This window comes from Tupaia chinensis, unplaced genomic scaffold, assembly GCF_000334495.1.
Source record: "Tupaia chinensis unplaced genomic scaffold, TupChi_1.0 Scaffold144346_1, whole genome shotgun sequence".
NCBI classification, from domain to species: domain Eukaryota; kingdom Metazoa; phylum Chordata; class Mammalia; order Scandentia; family Tupaiidae; genus Tupaia; species Tupaia belangeri.
In genome coordinates this window covers 4556817-4570164 of record NW_006204205.1, presented here as the reverse complement: position 1 = coordinate 4570164, position 13348 = coordinate 4556817, and the positions used below count along the sequence as shown (strand labels likewise).

General features: G+C 52.4%; 1 protein-coding gene across 7 annotated transcripts in view; it reads right to left on the bottom strand.

Moving 5' to 3' along the window:
- ACSL6 (acyl-CoA synthetase long chain family member 6) overlaps positions 1 to 13348 on the bottom strand; it is a 66374-nt gene that overhangs the window by 50199 nt on the left and 2827 nt on the right. For 5 of the 7 annotated variants that reach the window (XM_027767659.1, XM_006166886.2, XM_027767658.1 and 2 more), the window contains exon 1: positions 10702 to 10794. The exons of 1 other annotated variant lie outside the window; for it this stretch is intronic. The gene's annotated coding sequence lies outside the window, so the exon portion shown is untranslated. Of the gene's footprint in view, positions 1 to 2200; positions 2291 to 10701; positions 10795 to 13348 lie in introns of those variants that run through there. One more of the 7 variants, XM_006166889.1, reaches the window with a different exon arrangement.

Below are 13348 nucleotides of genomic sequence, written 5' to 3'. Positions count from 1 at the left end.
GAAAGAGGTTACCACATCTCGACGAAAGCGCAAAAGTGGCGAAGGCCCTGCCTCAAGTCTGCCCTCCTGGGGACAGCGATGGCAACCACCGCCTCCTCTGAGAAGCCAGGTGGTGGCAGAGGCGTTAGCGGTGGTGACAGAGGCTCCCTGGTGGCTGTGGGAGCAGGTCTGGCAGGGACCAGGATGCAGAGCAACTCTGTGAGGAGCTGCTGGCCCCTCAAGGCCCCCACTGGCCCCCCCTCCATCTGCACACGGGGCGGTGCTGGCTTAGACCAGCTCAGAGCCAAGCAACCCAACCTTAACTCTCACTCTGCCAGCTTGCCGGAGCCTCAGCCCACGTCTCTCTGCTTCTCATCACCCAGTCCATCCCATCTAAGTCCTGGAGGGGAGTTTGCCAAGTGGGTTTCTTAAAGACAAAGCCTCCTTACATATCCATCTGAGACCCTGATTAGGGGCCATGGTCTGGGGACCTGTAGCAGGCATGAATGGGGTTGGGGGAGTATGGGAAGCAGTGGGGAGTACAGAGTGTGCTGAGGAAGGACTGTACCGTCCACCCGGGAGATGCCTCCATCCTCTCCCAGGGGCCACCTCTACTCCCCACCCTCACAAGGTCACAACCAGGCTACTTAGGGAGAGGAAAGAAACTGGCATAGTCCCAGATGAAACATCTGCTCAGGGATGCTCTGGGGAGTGGGGACACTTTGGACCAAGGATCAGGGTCAACGGATGGAAGATGATGGCTCATCTCCTCCCTAAGACACCCCCTCATCCCAGGCAGCACACCAGCCCCTCTCTAACACCTGCTCTGAGAGACTGTTTCCTGGCTTGTCCAGGGATGGCCACCCTGAAGCCAGAATCCACGCCCCTCACCAGTTGGAACTAAAGCACTTCTGCAGCACCCTTGCCAGACCAGGGCACTGAGTTAGTAGGACTTGCTCGTGTGGGGTCTGTCTCCACAGGGTGAAGGGTGTGGCTATAGGGTGGTTACTTGTAAAGCTTATCCATTCCCACTTCAGTGGCTAACATGTGGCTGGGCAACAGGTATGTGGTAGCAACTGTCAGCAAGCAGAGAATAAACCCAGACCCCAGGCTCACTATCACCCTTCAGGCCCTACCTACAGTGCCTTCTAGGCACTTCCAATTCTGCCAGGCTGGACTGGACTACTGGTCCACCTGAATCCAACCCAGCTCCACTGTATCAAGAATACCCCAGGCCAAGGCCAGTGCTCTGGGCTCCATCTGGAGAGCTGGTTGCCCAACCTGACTAGAAACTCTGGAGCCTGTGGTCTTGCAATGCCTTCCCTGGGGCTGACAACAGCTTGCACTGTTCTGGGGCACTACTCTGGGGTGGGTCACAGGTCTGAGTTTCCTGCCTCAGCAGCCCTCACCTGGTCCCAGCCTCGCCTAACTTACCCCGATTAAAATACAAATATTCAAGGATTCTTTTTTCTTCCACGAAGCCTTTCCCCTTTCCTTCTTAGAAGGGCCCCTACATTTCTACAGACTTCTTCAGAGATGTAAGTAAGACAAGAACTTGCTTTCATGCTTCTCAGGAAGGGACAGGAAGTTCACACCAAGGTCCTGGCTGGTGGAGAGCCACATAGGGCACCAGGGCATGAGCTGAGGGAGCAGTTCCATCCCAGGAAATATGTGACCCAGTTTCCAGGTTCAGAGCAGCCCAGACCTCACCATCCCCATCACACCTCGGTGTTACCCGACCCTCAGAGATGCACACACAACAGTCCATCCCTGGCCAGCACCACCGTATTTGTACAGGGATTCAAGCTTGCCTCTGCTGTGAGAGAGGGGCTTGCCCCTCATTTTCCTCCTGGGTTTTAATTAGAGTCACAGAACCACAGGTGGTGGGGCAGAGATAGAGCCACGGGCCTTCCTGACTTGGGATTTGCCAGGTGAGACCCGCTGCACATTCCCCATGAGGTAGGGGCCCAGGATATGGGGTTGCCGGGTTACATGGTAGCTCATCTGCTCAGCTTCCCCAGGCAGCCGATGATGGCTCCGAAGGTTCAGTTGAACCTAGGGAATGTAGAAAGGCCCAGCGAAGGCTGGCTGTGACTGACCACTTCACAGGGCTGCCCGTCCCACCTGGCCCAACCTTGCCGTGAGCATGCCCGCCCCCAGCAGCCTCCACTGCCCTTTTCCCCCCAATCTCATGCCAGTACCTCTCGAGAATCTCACTCACCTTACGCCCTGGTCAGAGAGCCTGGGCCCATGTTCCTTCCTGATGGTAGCACTAGGAAGTCACGCTCAAACACTTTCAGAAACTTAAAAAAACGTGAATAGCCTTGAGAACAGAGGAGCAAAGAGAAACAGTGTCGTTCGCAAGCTCTGAGATAAACGCTGTCCTCCCCCTGAGTCAGGCTCAACAAGTCTCCAGGCCAAGAGGGATAGCAGCGGAGGCTAAAACACTGGCAGCAGCTGCTCTGGAGAGATTTACAGGGTCGGTCACCAGGACAGACAATGTGGATGAGCACAGGTCCCTTGTTCTTCCTTGCACACCGAGCCCTGGGACAGCAGGCAGGATCCTAGCGACACTGGCGAGGGCCATGGTCACTACACAGGCAGAGGGACACTCCTAGCCAGGCCCTGCCATGCAGGAAGCTAAATCCTGTGGCTGCAACATGATTCTTTCCCTTCCCAGTCACGTCCACGTTAGAACTGCCAGTGTCCTGGCCCCAGGGACAGCGATCCATTTCTATCACTGCTCCAAACTGAGGACACAGTTGCAAACCCTACAGAATCGAGCCCAGTTAAGGACCCACGGGCTGACCCTGGTAGAGACATGCTCTCAGAGCTCAATTGCCGGTGGCCAAGGGTACAGGTGGGCAAGGATGCGGTCCCCTTCAGCTGGAGAAAGCTCCTTGAGATTAGGCTGTTAGATATGGCTGGGGTCACCAAAGCGAGGGGAACAAGGGAGGGGTTTGCCTGCCTGCTTGTTCACCTAGGAGCAGAGCTGTTCTCCTGGGGACACCTGCTCAGAAAGGCACAAAAGACAGAACCCAAGATACTCAGTCAGGGGAGCAGACAAGGAGAGGATCCCATCCTAGGCAGGGTGGGAAGGGGAGAAGAACCGGGCCATAGCAGAATGACAGAGTAGCTTGGTAAGTTATCAGAGGAGCCTGTAAAATGTTGGGGTACCTGACAGGAGCCCTGGCACAGGGCTGGTTGCACTGGGGACTGGGGGAGGAGGGAAGCTGAGGTTGGCAGTCTGCAGAAGGAAAAAGCTTGTGCTTGCTATCTTATCTAGGCCTCATGTCTTCGAAGTCCCACCAGCTCATCTAACCTAGTACCCTGGGGCTTGGGATTGTCCAAGGACCCCAGGCAGGCCATATTCCTCTATCTGCCAAAGGGACTGCTGCTACAGCCAGGAGCCAACATGGCTTCTTTGCAAACTATTCCAGGTGTCACTGCTTTCTTTATAGATTAGAAAATAAACAAACAAAAAGGGAGTTTTACTTTTAATTAAGGGTTAATTTTCTGACAAGCTTAATAAATAATTTTCTGACTTTGCCATACTTGAATGCCACAGGAAGAAACAAATCTGAATTCTCCCTAGTGTAGTGACAGACACTGTGCTGGCCGACAGGAACCTGCCACCTCCTGAGTCACCCCTTGGAAGTGAATGCTGCACAGTGGCTGCAGCCTCAAGCTGCCCCCCACACACACACACTGGCAGAGTCCAGTCCTTTGTTTGCCTGAGAGCCTGCGGCATCCTCTGGGTTAATACCAGGCTCCAGCCGCCCAGCCCTTAGTTGGGCAGGAGCACTGGGAACTCAGGCCTCCTTTTCAAGGCCAGGATGAATGGGGAATATGCAAATTGCTACCTCCCGAGGAGCTGCAGGGGAGGGCCCCACTGCCGGCCCAGCAGGCCTGCATCACTCCACTCAGAGCCTGTCACATGAAAGGGTTTGTATTCCTGCCGCTGTCTCTGGCACCCAGCCAGGCTGGGGCTGTTCTCACCAGAAAACAAAAATCTCTTTCAAACCAAAGCAAAACGAGGCCCCAGCTGGTCCGAGGAGGCCGTTGGACCTTGTTCACGCCGACCTGCTGAGAGCACCATGACTGGGATTCTCACTTTCCACCCACTGCAAAAAAACCACCATGTTTTGCGAGGGAGCTAGAGGGCTCTGTGGCTGCTAAGGAAGGCACTATGTCAGGGCAGGGTGGGTGGGGCCAAAGAAGATCTGCCTCCTCTGAGAGGCTCTGTTGGTTCTATCCTTTTCAAAAATAGTAATGGCTGAGTCTTAGGTAGAATCTTTCTTTTTTTTTGGGGGGGGGGGGTATAAGGGAACTTCAGTAATTCTCATGGTGTTGATGGTAAATATGGACCACCGTTCCCTCCAAAAAAGGGAAGAAAGAAAGGACCAGTGACCAAGCGTACAAGCAGGGCTTTTAAGAATAGAGAGCCAGAGGCTAACAAGTGATATGGTGGTTAAGGTGCTGGGCTCCCACATGACTGACCATGGTTCAAGTCCTGGGCCTGGTGGCTTGCTTCTGCCTCTTTCTGTGGTCAAAAAAAAAATTTTTTTTATGATGGATAAAATGAAATAAGGTAATTATTTTTTTTTAAAAAAAAGGAAATTATTTTTAAAAAAGAACAGAGGCCAAACACTGTATGTCCTCACTCGATATATATGGAATATCTGCACTCTATGGCAGAAGTGAAAAGATCTGAAGACGTAATGTAGGAAGACAAGTTTAGATACCAGAAACTCTAGGAGAGGGAGGTAGGTAGCAAAGGGTCGCTGGGAGAGGCTCAAGGAAGAAAAAATAGATCTAAGAATGTGAAGTTCTCCTGTGAAAAAGATGTATATGGTAATATCCTTGATTTGATCGTCATATACTGCATGTATAGTCTGAAAAATCAGATTGTGTGCTATAGAGATGTACAACAATTAAACGTGAATAAGAAATCATAAAATTAAAAAATGAGGAAAAAAAGGAATACAGGCCCGGGACTGGATGTTGGCACAGGGATAAAGCTGAAGCTCTGTGAGGTTGACTCACATGGGGTGGTTCTGGGTTTGCACCTAGAGATCTCCCTGTGTGCATCAGCACTCGTAGGCCATGCTCTGGGCTGGCTGAAGCAGGGAGTAGATCACAGTATTAAGCCTCTGTTTGGGGTGTTGTTTCTCTCACTCTCTCTGTGTCTCTCTTTCTATCTGTCACTCTCACTCATGGAAGAAATAAATAAACTTAAGAAGAATGGAGGCCACGTGTATCCTCTGCCTAGTGTCCACCGTGCAGCTGCCACAGGTAGCCCTGAGTTGTGGGTGGGGGGCCATGATAACCCAGAGTCCAGTGTGCAGGCATCCCTAGCTTCTGGAACACTCCAGGTCTCCAATTCCCTCAACAGAGGCACCATGACAAGGTCAGGCTTCAATCTTTTTCAGACTGTCAGTGGCCAGAGATGCTGCTTCTCAGGTACCCTAGAGTCACCAGGAGGTCTCCATCAATCAGAGCTTAGATTTTACAGCTTAGAGAGGGAAGGGCGCAGCAGGATCTCAAGCACACGAATGATCACTTAGCCTGAGAGGACATCCAGGATGAAGGACACCCACCAGCAAGTCAGTGGACACTCCACCGTTCTTCCACCACCCAAGGGAGACAGGCTTTCCCTGTGCTCACACCCCCTCCCTTTCTCTCCAACCTCCCAAACAGAGTCAGATTTGGGCAGAGGTGGGTTGCATGCAATTGCTGAGTATGGGTAAGCCAAGAGGTGTCTCCCAGAGAACCACATCCAGCCCATCTACTAGAACATAACATACAGTCACTATTTTTTTTTTTTTTTGGAGAGGGTTTTTTTTTTTTTTTTGTTTGTTTGTTTGTTTTTTTGCTATAGGGCGTGTGCGCTCACCAGAAAGACAGAGAGAGACAGAGAAACAGAAAGTGAGAAATTACCCCCCAGGGGGGATGGCCACGCTGCAATCCCTTCTCCTCCATTCTTCTCTCGGATCTTGGGCACGCACGCACATGCGCCCGGTGTGAGTTTAAGCCACTGGGTGTGGGACTCAAACCGTGGTTGACTACATGGGAGTCCAGTGACATAGCCATTACACTAACTGCTGGTCCCAACATACAGTCACTATTAACAATGAGGTTCTCTGGCCTACAAAGCAGGTCCTGAGGTCTGGGTGACTTTTTATAGCCCCAGGTCTAGGGTGAGAGCAGAAGGGCCAGAGGCACTACCTCTATCAAAGCCAAGAGGTTGCTGCTAGCCCAAATGGAGGCCAGTGACCCCCTTCTCCATACTAGTCACTGGCCTGAGGGCCTTGCTGTTCAGCCTCCAACCAGCCTTCCCAGCTAATCTCACTGGTGGGCCCATATCCCATCCTGCTGCTCTTGGTCCCAACTCTGAGTATCCTTGCTGGGCAGCCTCCAGCTGATCCTGATGTCCAATCTCTGCCTGACTTCATTGTCTTTTCCAGTGGCCTTTCTGTTTTTTTTTGTAGTCAGTGTCCAGAATGGTCTACAGTGAAGGTTGGGGCAGGATCTGAGGACAGAAGGAGCTCCACAGGGGAGTCTTAGGCCCTTCAATGGTTCACACATTGGAAGCAGGGCCAGTCCTGCTCAGTTGCCTCCTGTACTGGTGGGCCAGTATGTGCTGGGAGTGAGGCAGGACCTGGGCTTTGGTTAGTGGATTTTGTTCCAGAGCTGCCCTTTCAACTTGCCTACCCTCTCTCTCTGTCTCATTCTTCTGGTAACAATCACCAACGGGTACCAACTCAGACCTGCTTATCCCAGGGCTTGAACACTGAGCTGCTGGTTGTTCCCTCACTGTTCTGGCTTCCTTCTCTAAAGCTCCTGGGAGGCAACTACCTCAGACTGCAGACCCAAATGGGATTTTCATCAGCGGTTACTCACCATGGATATTGACCATCTGAATGCCTAGACTCAGTGCAGGGAGAGGACGGTGTTTCTGGAAAGAACAGGTAATAGGGACAGGTGGGGCTTCTTGGGATTTGAAATCCCTCAGACTCTGAATTGGGCCTCAGAATAACTCAGAGAGTTCAGAATAGCTCAGAATTTCTTTTTTTTAAAAACACTTATTTTATTTTGACCAGAGAGAAACTGAGTGAGAGAAAGAGAAAGGAGAGTGAGAAAGCAAGCAACCAGATCTAGGACTCGAGTCACAGTTGGCCACGTGGGAGTCCAGCGCCCTTCACCACCATGCCACTTGCTGACCCATGATGATAATGTGTATAGTGTTCTCAACTGGACTGGTCTGAGGTGTATTTCATGTTGGGTGAATTCTCTTTACAAGCTAAATGATGTATAGCAATTGAATGTATAATAATAAAAAGAAGAAGTATAGAATAAATAAATAAATAAAATTTCTGACCCAACCTACTTCCCAGCTTCCCCCATCTGCTTCGCATAGACCCCAAGCCTCCCGTGAATTGGGAGCTACATAAAGGAAGCAGCCCCGGGCATGACAGTAGACCTGGGGATGACCACACTTACCAGGGAGCTCCCTGAGCAGCTGTAAGAATGATGGGGAACCACCCTGGGCATCCTGCAGTACTTCACCCACATCACTACCCTTACCCCACCAGTCTTAGAATCCAAAGGATGATTCGGGGGAACTCTGCCCAGGCCAAGCAGGGAATAGTCATACTAGACCTTCCAGTGAGGTGAGCACCTTGCCTGGGGATTCCTGTCAGCTATGTCTGACAGAGTGGCCAGAGTTCCTAGTCTACTGGGAGGCTGGAAACTTGGAGCTCTTAGAGAAGCCTGCGTTCCACAAAACCAGTCACCCTGCAGATGGGGGCTTGATCACTCTTTCTTTCTTTCTTTCTTTCTTTCTTTCTTTCTTTCTTTCTTTCTTTCTTTCTCTCTCTCTCTCTCTCTCTCTCTCTCTTTCCTTCCTTCCTTCCTTCCTTCCTTCCTTCCTTCCTTCCTCCCTCCCTCCCTCCCTCCCTCCCTTCTTTCCTTCCTTCAACACACCCCTCTGGAGCCCCTTCTTCTGGTTCTCAGCCCTCAAGAATTGTCCCACGAAGATCGCACACACATTCTTGTACTGCTTGTACCACATCGACATCATCCCCAGCTGGGCACGGTACACAGCACCTCAGCGGGAGCACAGTCAGTCTGCTGTTTACTGACGGGCTTGTGAGGACACAGTTTGTAACACGTAACACGCATCATGACTACAGTACATTGTTATCAAAGAACTCTATACAATCCATCTATGCACTAAACACTATACACCGTGTGCCTTCCCTGGGGTGGGGACAGAGATGAGCTACCCTGACCCTGCCCTCAAGGAGATCATAGACATGGGGAGGAGACCCGAGACTGCCGTTCAGTGGGACAGAGCAGGGGATGCACGTGGCTTAGGGAACATAGGGATAGCATCACCGCATTTCTTTGATGCAACCACTGCACAGAATAATGCCAAAGCTGCTTGACTGCCATTCTAGGCCTGCCAAGCCAGCCCTGCTGTCCTCACTGCTCAGGTAGAATTTCTCCCTTAACTTCAGCCATTGCCTATACCAATCTTTTCTACCTGGGATGCCTTTTCTTTCCATACTCCCTTTCTGTATGTCAGAATCTTGAACTTCCCTTAAGGAAGACCTAGTCCCAGATGCTGTAATTTTAGCGAACGTTTACTGGCCTCTCCTCTGTGTGCCAGCCCTTGCTCCTGGCACCTTGAGTATGTTTACTCTTTAAACATGCCCCCGTACCTACTGACAAGCCTACTGGAGAGGCTCGGGCCCTGACTGATCAGGCCTGGAGGTCCCTCTTCAGCCTGGAAGCCTGAGAATGTGGTCTAACTCACAGCTCGTACAAGCTGCTTCACCACTGAACTCCTTGGATCTCAGTGCCTCGTCTAGAAAATGGACTACTAGGACCATAGTGCGGGGGAGGACCAAAGGAAAGCTTGGCAAATCATAGAACTTGGGGCTTGACACATCTGGGAAGCCGTAGCCAAGTCAGATGTTTGTAGTACCACTCCAGCCATGAGAACAACATCCCCACGGGGGCTGGGCAGTGACACGGCAGTAACACAATGCTCTGGAGGCTGACCCCCACGGAAAGGTTCTGGCTTCACGTCTACACTCACTGGGTACATACATCCTGTGATCTTGGCTGGCTGAAGTTGAGGGTGGATTGTGGCATGAAGACCTTGTTGATGGTGCTCGTCTCTCTATCGCTCACGGGAGAAAGAAAAAAAAAATACTTGATAAACAAAACCATAAGGCAGCCAGATCCCACATGGATGACTGTGGTTTGACGCCTGGCCCAGACAGTTTGAGAAACATGCCAGGCGCATGTGTGTGCATGCGTGCCCAAAATTCTGACAGGATGAAGAAAGGGAGAAGTGATTGTGGCATGACCACTCCCCACTGGGAGAGGCCTTCTCCCTCTCTCTCCTGCTATCTCTCTCTCCTGCTATCTCTCTCTGGTAAGCACATGCACGCTCTGCACAACAAAACAAAATAAAACAAAATACACACTCAGTACTTCCTTCAATGAATATCTGAGCACCTTCCATGTGCCAGGTACTGGATTAACACACAGTATAACTTTTGTCATACAAACGCTGGTAACATTCACCTCTTTTATAAAAAGCCAGAGCCTCCTGTTCACTCACCCTGTGTATAGGATGTTCCTGTGTCCCATCTGGGGCTACAGCTGAGCCAAATTTCATCTTTTCAAAGTCAACCTGAACCCTTAAAATCACAAGGGACAACCAGCTGGAGAGCAGAATGGCGGGGTTCTGCTGCCCCCTGGTGTCAACGCGCCCATACAGGCTGGAGAGGAGAGCAGCAGTAAGGTGCCGAGGTCGGAATCCTTCCACATGGTGGCGCACCCTGAGCCAATCCAGGCTTTCTTCATTAGTGTGGCTTGTCCCAGCCTGCCAGAGAGCTACCTATCCTGCCTGGAGCGCCACCATCTGTCCTGATGTCTAACTGCCTTCTCAGGGAAGCCTCGGGCTTTGCTCTAGTATTCTACCAAAATGGGAGGGAGGGCGGAGCGGCAGGGGGAAAAGGAGTGAGGCTTGGAGAGCAGGTGAGGGGACAGGGTGGGGAGAGAAGGGGGAAGATCTGAGCGGGTGGGGCGAGCTGAGCCGGAGTGTGCAAGTCTGTGCCTGCCCTGGACATCTACAGCCAGATGCCTGCCATACCTCACCCCACTGAGGCCAGCCCAGCTTCCCCTGGGGTGGGGGCCAGGGGTGCTGAGGCCACATCCCTTCCCTTTCCTGGAGCTCAGCCTCATCTCGGGCTACAGGCCACATCTATCCTCAGCCATAACATCCTAACAGCTTCCCACTCTTCTGGACTCCACTCTCCTCCCCCTGCCTCAGCCTGACCACTGCAACTACACAGATCAGGGGGTCCCCAACCTCTAGGGCACAGACTGATACTGGTCCTTATTATTACAATGCAATAATAAAAAATCAAATGCACAGTCAATGTAATGCACCTGAATCATCCCGAAACCATCCCTTTGCCCTGGTCGGTGGAAAAAATGGTCTTCCATGAAACCAGTCTTGGTGCCAAAAAGGCTGTGGGCCGCTGGCATAGAGGGCTCCTCTGTCACCTGAATAAAACCTTCTCCAGAATTTCTTCCCACATCCCAGGTTCCCCAGCCACGAGGCCTTGAAGACTCACCCCCAGCGTGGTTCTCCCTGCCCACCTCTGCTGGTCTGACTCCCTTCCTTGGAGCTTGGCCTACCTGCCCCTGTATGCTGCGGAAGCCCACTCAGACGTCACCGCTGACCGGGTATACAGTTGAGCAGATTGGCCCCTGTACAAGCATGGGGCTGCATCAGCCTAAAGGAAGGGGTACCCTTTTAGAAATGTATTCACCCAAAGGGATGCCTTTTTCTACTTTTACACAGAAGTACCCCGTAGGCAGGCAGACGCTCCAGCCCACTGCTCCCACTCTTCTCTGAGTGCTGGTGGCACCGAGAGCACATTCTCCCATGGCAGCCCGGAGAGGTGAGATGGCCCAGGACTTAGTGCTGGCCTCTCCAGAGGAGGACTGGGCAGATGCAGCCCAGAGCACATGGCTGCCTCCCCCAGAAAGTCAGCTCCTTGTCCCTGTGGCTCTCCCCTCCCCCTTTACATCATTCTTCCCTTGAGGCCCCTTAGGGCAGACCTTCCCTGCCCTCCGTTGTCTTCCTAGGGCTAGATTGAGTGACAGAAAGCTCCTAACTCCACCAAAGAGTGATATATCCTCAGGGGTCCCCTCCCATTTCTGGCCAGAAGGGATTTGGCAGCTGTGAAGGGACCCTGGAGGTTACAAGGCAGAGTGCCTTGTCAGCTGTGCCCTGAACTGCAGTTCTTGGTCCAGGAACCCCTCTGCCTGGGGAAAGGCTGGCATCCAGGCAAAGTCCTGGGACAGTGGACAATGACCCAGGAATGATGCAATGTGTGTCTGGGGCATTCCATCCAAGGAGCACTAACCCTGCCTCAGCCTCTTACTCTGCATTGAGAAGCCGGGCCTCTATGGAGGTACCTGCCACCTGCTTCGAATCTCTCCTCGACCTCTCTCAGGTCTCTACATGAGGATTCTATAAAGAGGTCATGGAAAATGTGTATTATGAAAAAACTAAGCACGGATTTCAAAAATTTTTGCACTGGCACAAACTCATACTTTAATTCCATTTTCTGTGAACTTTTTAAAGTATTTGCATAGGCTCTCAGCAAAGCAGATGCCCCAGTTTGAAATGTTCCAAAAGGAAGCAGAACAGAAGGCCAGCTTGTCAGTGCCAGCTGCATGGCTTGCAGACAAGGACCCTGCACTGCGAGGGCTGATGACCCTGCAGTGGCTGGACACCTTCCTGCAGCCACAGAAGACCAAGGCTTCAGAGGGCTGCCCTGGGACCCATGACCAAGTGGGGGATCTCCTCAGGGTAGGGTAAAAGGGTTCAGGTGCTGGAGAGAGGCTCTGAGACCATCCAACACTCACGTCTTACATGGTGGCTATTACCATCATTGTCATTGCTACCTTGATAAGCTGCTCACCCCATCTCTGGCCCTGTCCTTGCCTGTTGGAAATGCATCAGGACCAGAGTAGCCCTGCACAGCCTGTCACCAGACAGGCTGGCACAGAAGGAGCTTAGGGAGCTGAAGGGATTAGCGAGGGCTCACTCACTCCACCAGCTCTGGGGAGGTGTCCCTGTGGCCTGACTCAGGGCAATGATGGGGGTGGAAGGAAGTGATTACCTAGCCCACCCCCGTCCAGGTTCAGGCCTGTCACAACCAAGCACTTAGCACTGGTTGATCAATTAAAACTTTAGACTGAACCCCAATCTGCCAGATATTATCCATATGATATTGAGCATGTCAATTAACCTCTGAACCTCAGTTAAAGAAAAAAAAAATGGCACCGCCAACCTCCTAGGATTTGCTGTGAATATTAAACACCATATACAAAGTCTCAGGTAAGGATTTCAAAAGGGCCAACTTCCTCCCCTCTTCAGCTCAGGAAGAACTTTATGACCACCACATACTGCTATTTCCACGTGAACTAATAATTAACATTAACATCCAGCAAGCATTTGATCTGGGCTAGGTCAGGTTTAAGGCCAACTAGAGGATCAAGCACTTCACATAAATGATCAGGCTGTCTGCCGTGGGATGAGGGTGAGACGGGAGACTCAGTGGAGGGCTCTGAGGCTCCGAGAGGGGAGGGCTGGGCCTGCAGTAGAACTGACAGTGAAGGGCCCTGTGGTGGGACCCAGGTGTGGGTGTTTGCCAGGGAGGTGTGTCGGGCCTGGTTCCAGGAGGGGGTCCTTTTGGGCTCCTAAGAGGGTGCAGGAGGAGGGCTGACTCCTGAAGGGGGCAGGGGAGAGGACAGAAACGGTGGGGACACAGCCCCGGGCAGAGCCGAGGAGCCAGGTGAAGCCTGTTTTACAGAAATGTACTGTGGCAGAAGGCCTGCAGAGAGGGGGTCGTGAGGAAGTCTCCTGGCGGGGATCAGGGAGCCCAGGTCCTGGTTCTGTAGTTGACCCGCTGTGGACCCTGGGGCCAACACACGGGCCAACACGCTGTGTCTGGTCCCAGGAAATGGACAAGGACACAGTAAGTCCCTCTCCGGCCTTGGCCTTGGCGGCTGAGTGGGCTCAGGGCCTAATCTGATCAGCAGATGGTCCTCGCCATTAGGGGCGAGGGGCGCGAGAACTGGCTGTTGCAGAGTCAGGGAGCAAGGCCCCTCATCTCCGCAGACTAGCTGCTTCCCAAACCCGGCCCAGAGCCCGCGGGAACTGGGGCGGAGGGTTTAGCCAAGCGGCCGGGGGCACCTTGAGGCACCGCTCAGCAGCCGCGGCCCGGGATGTAACATCCCACCTGGGGCCAAGACAGGGGCGAGCACGGGG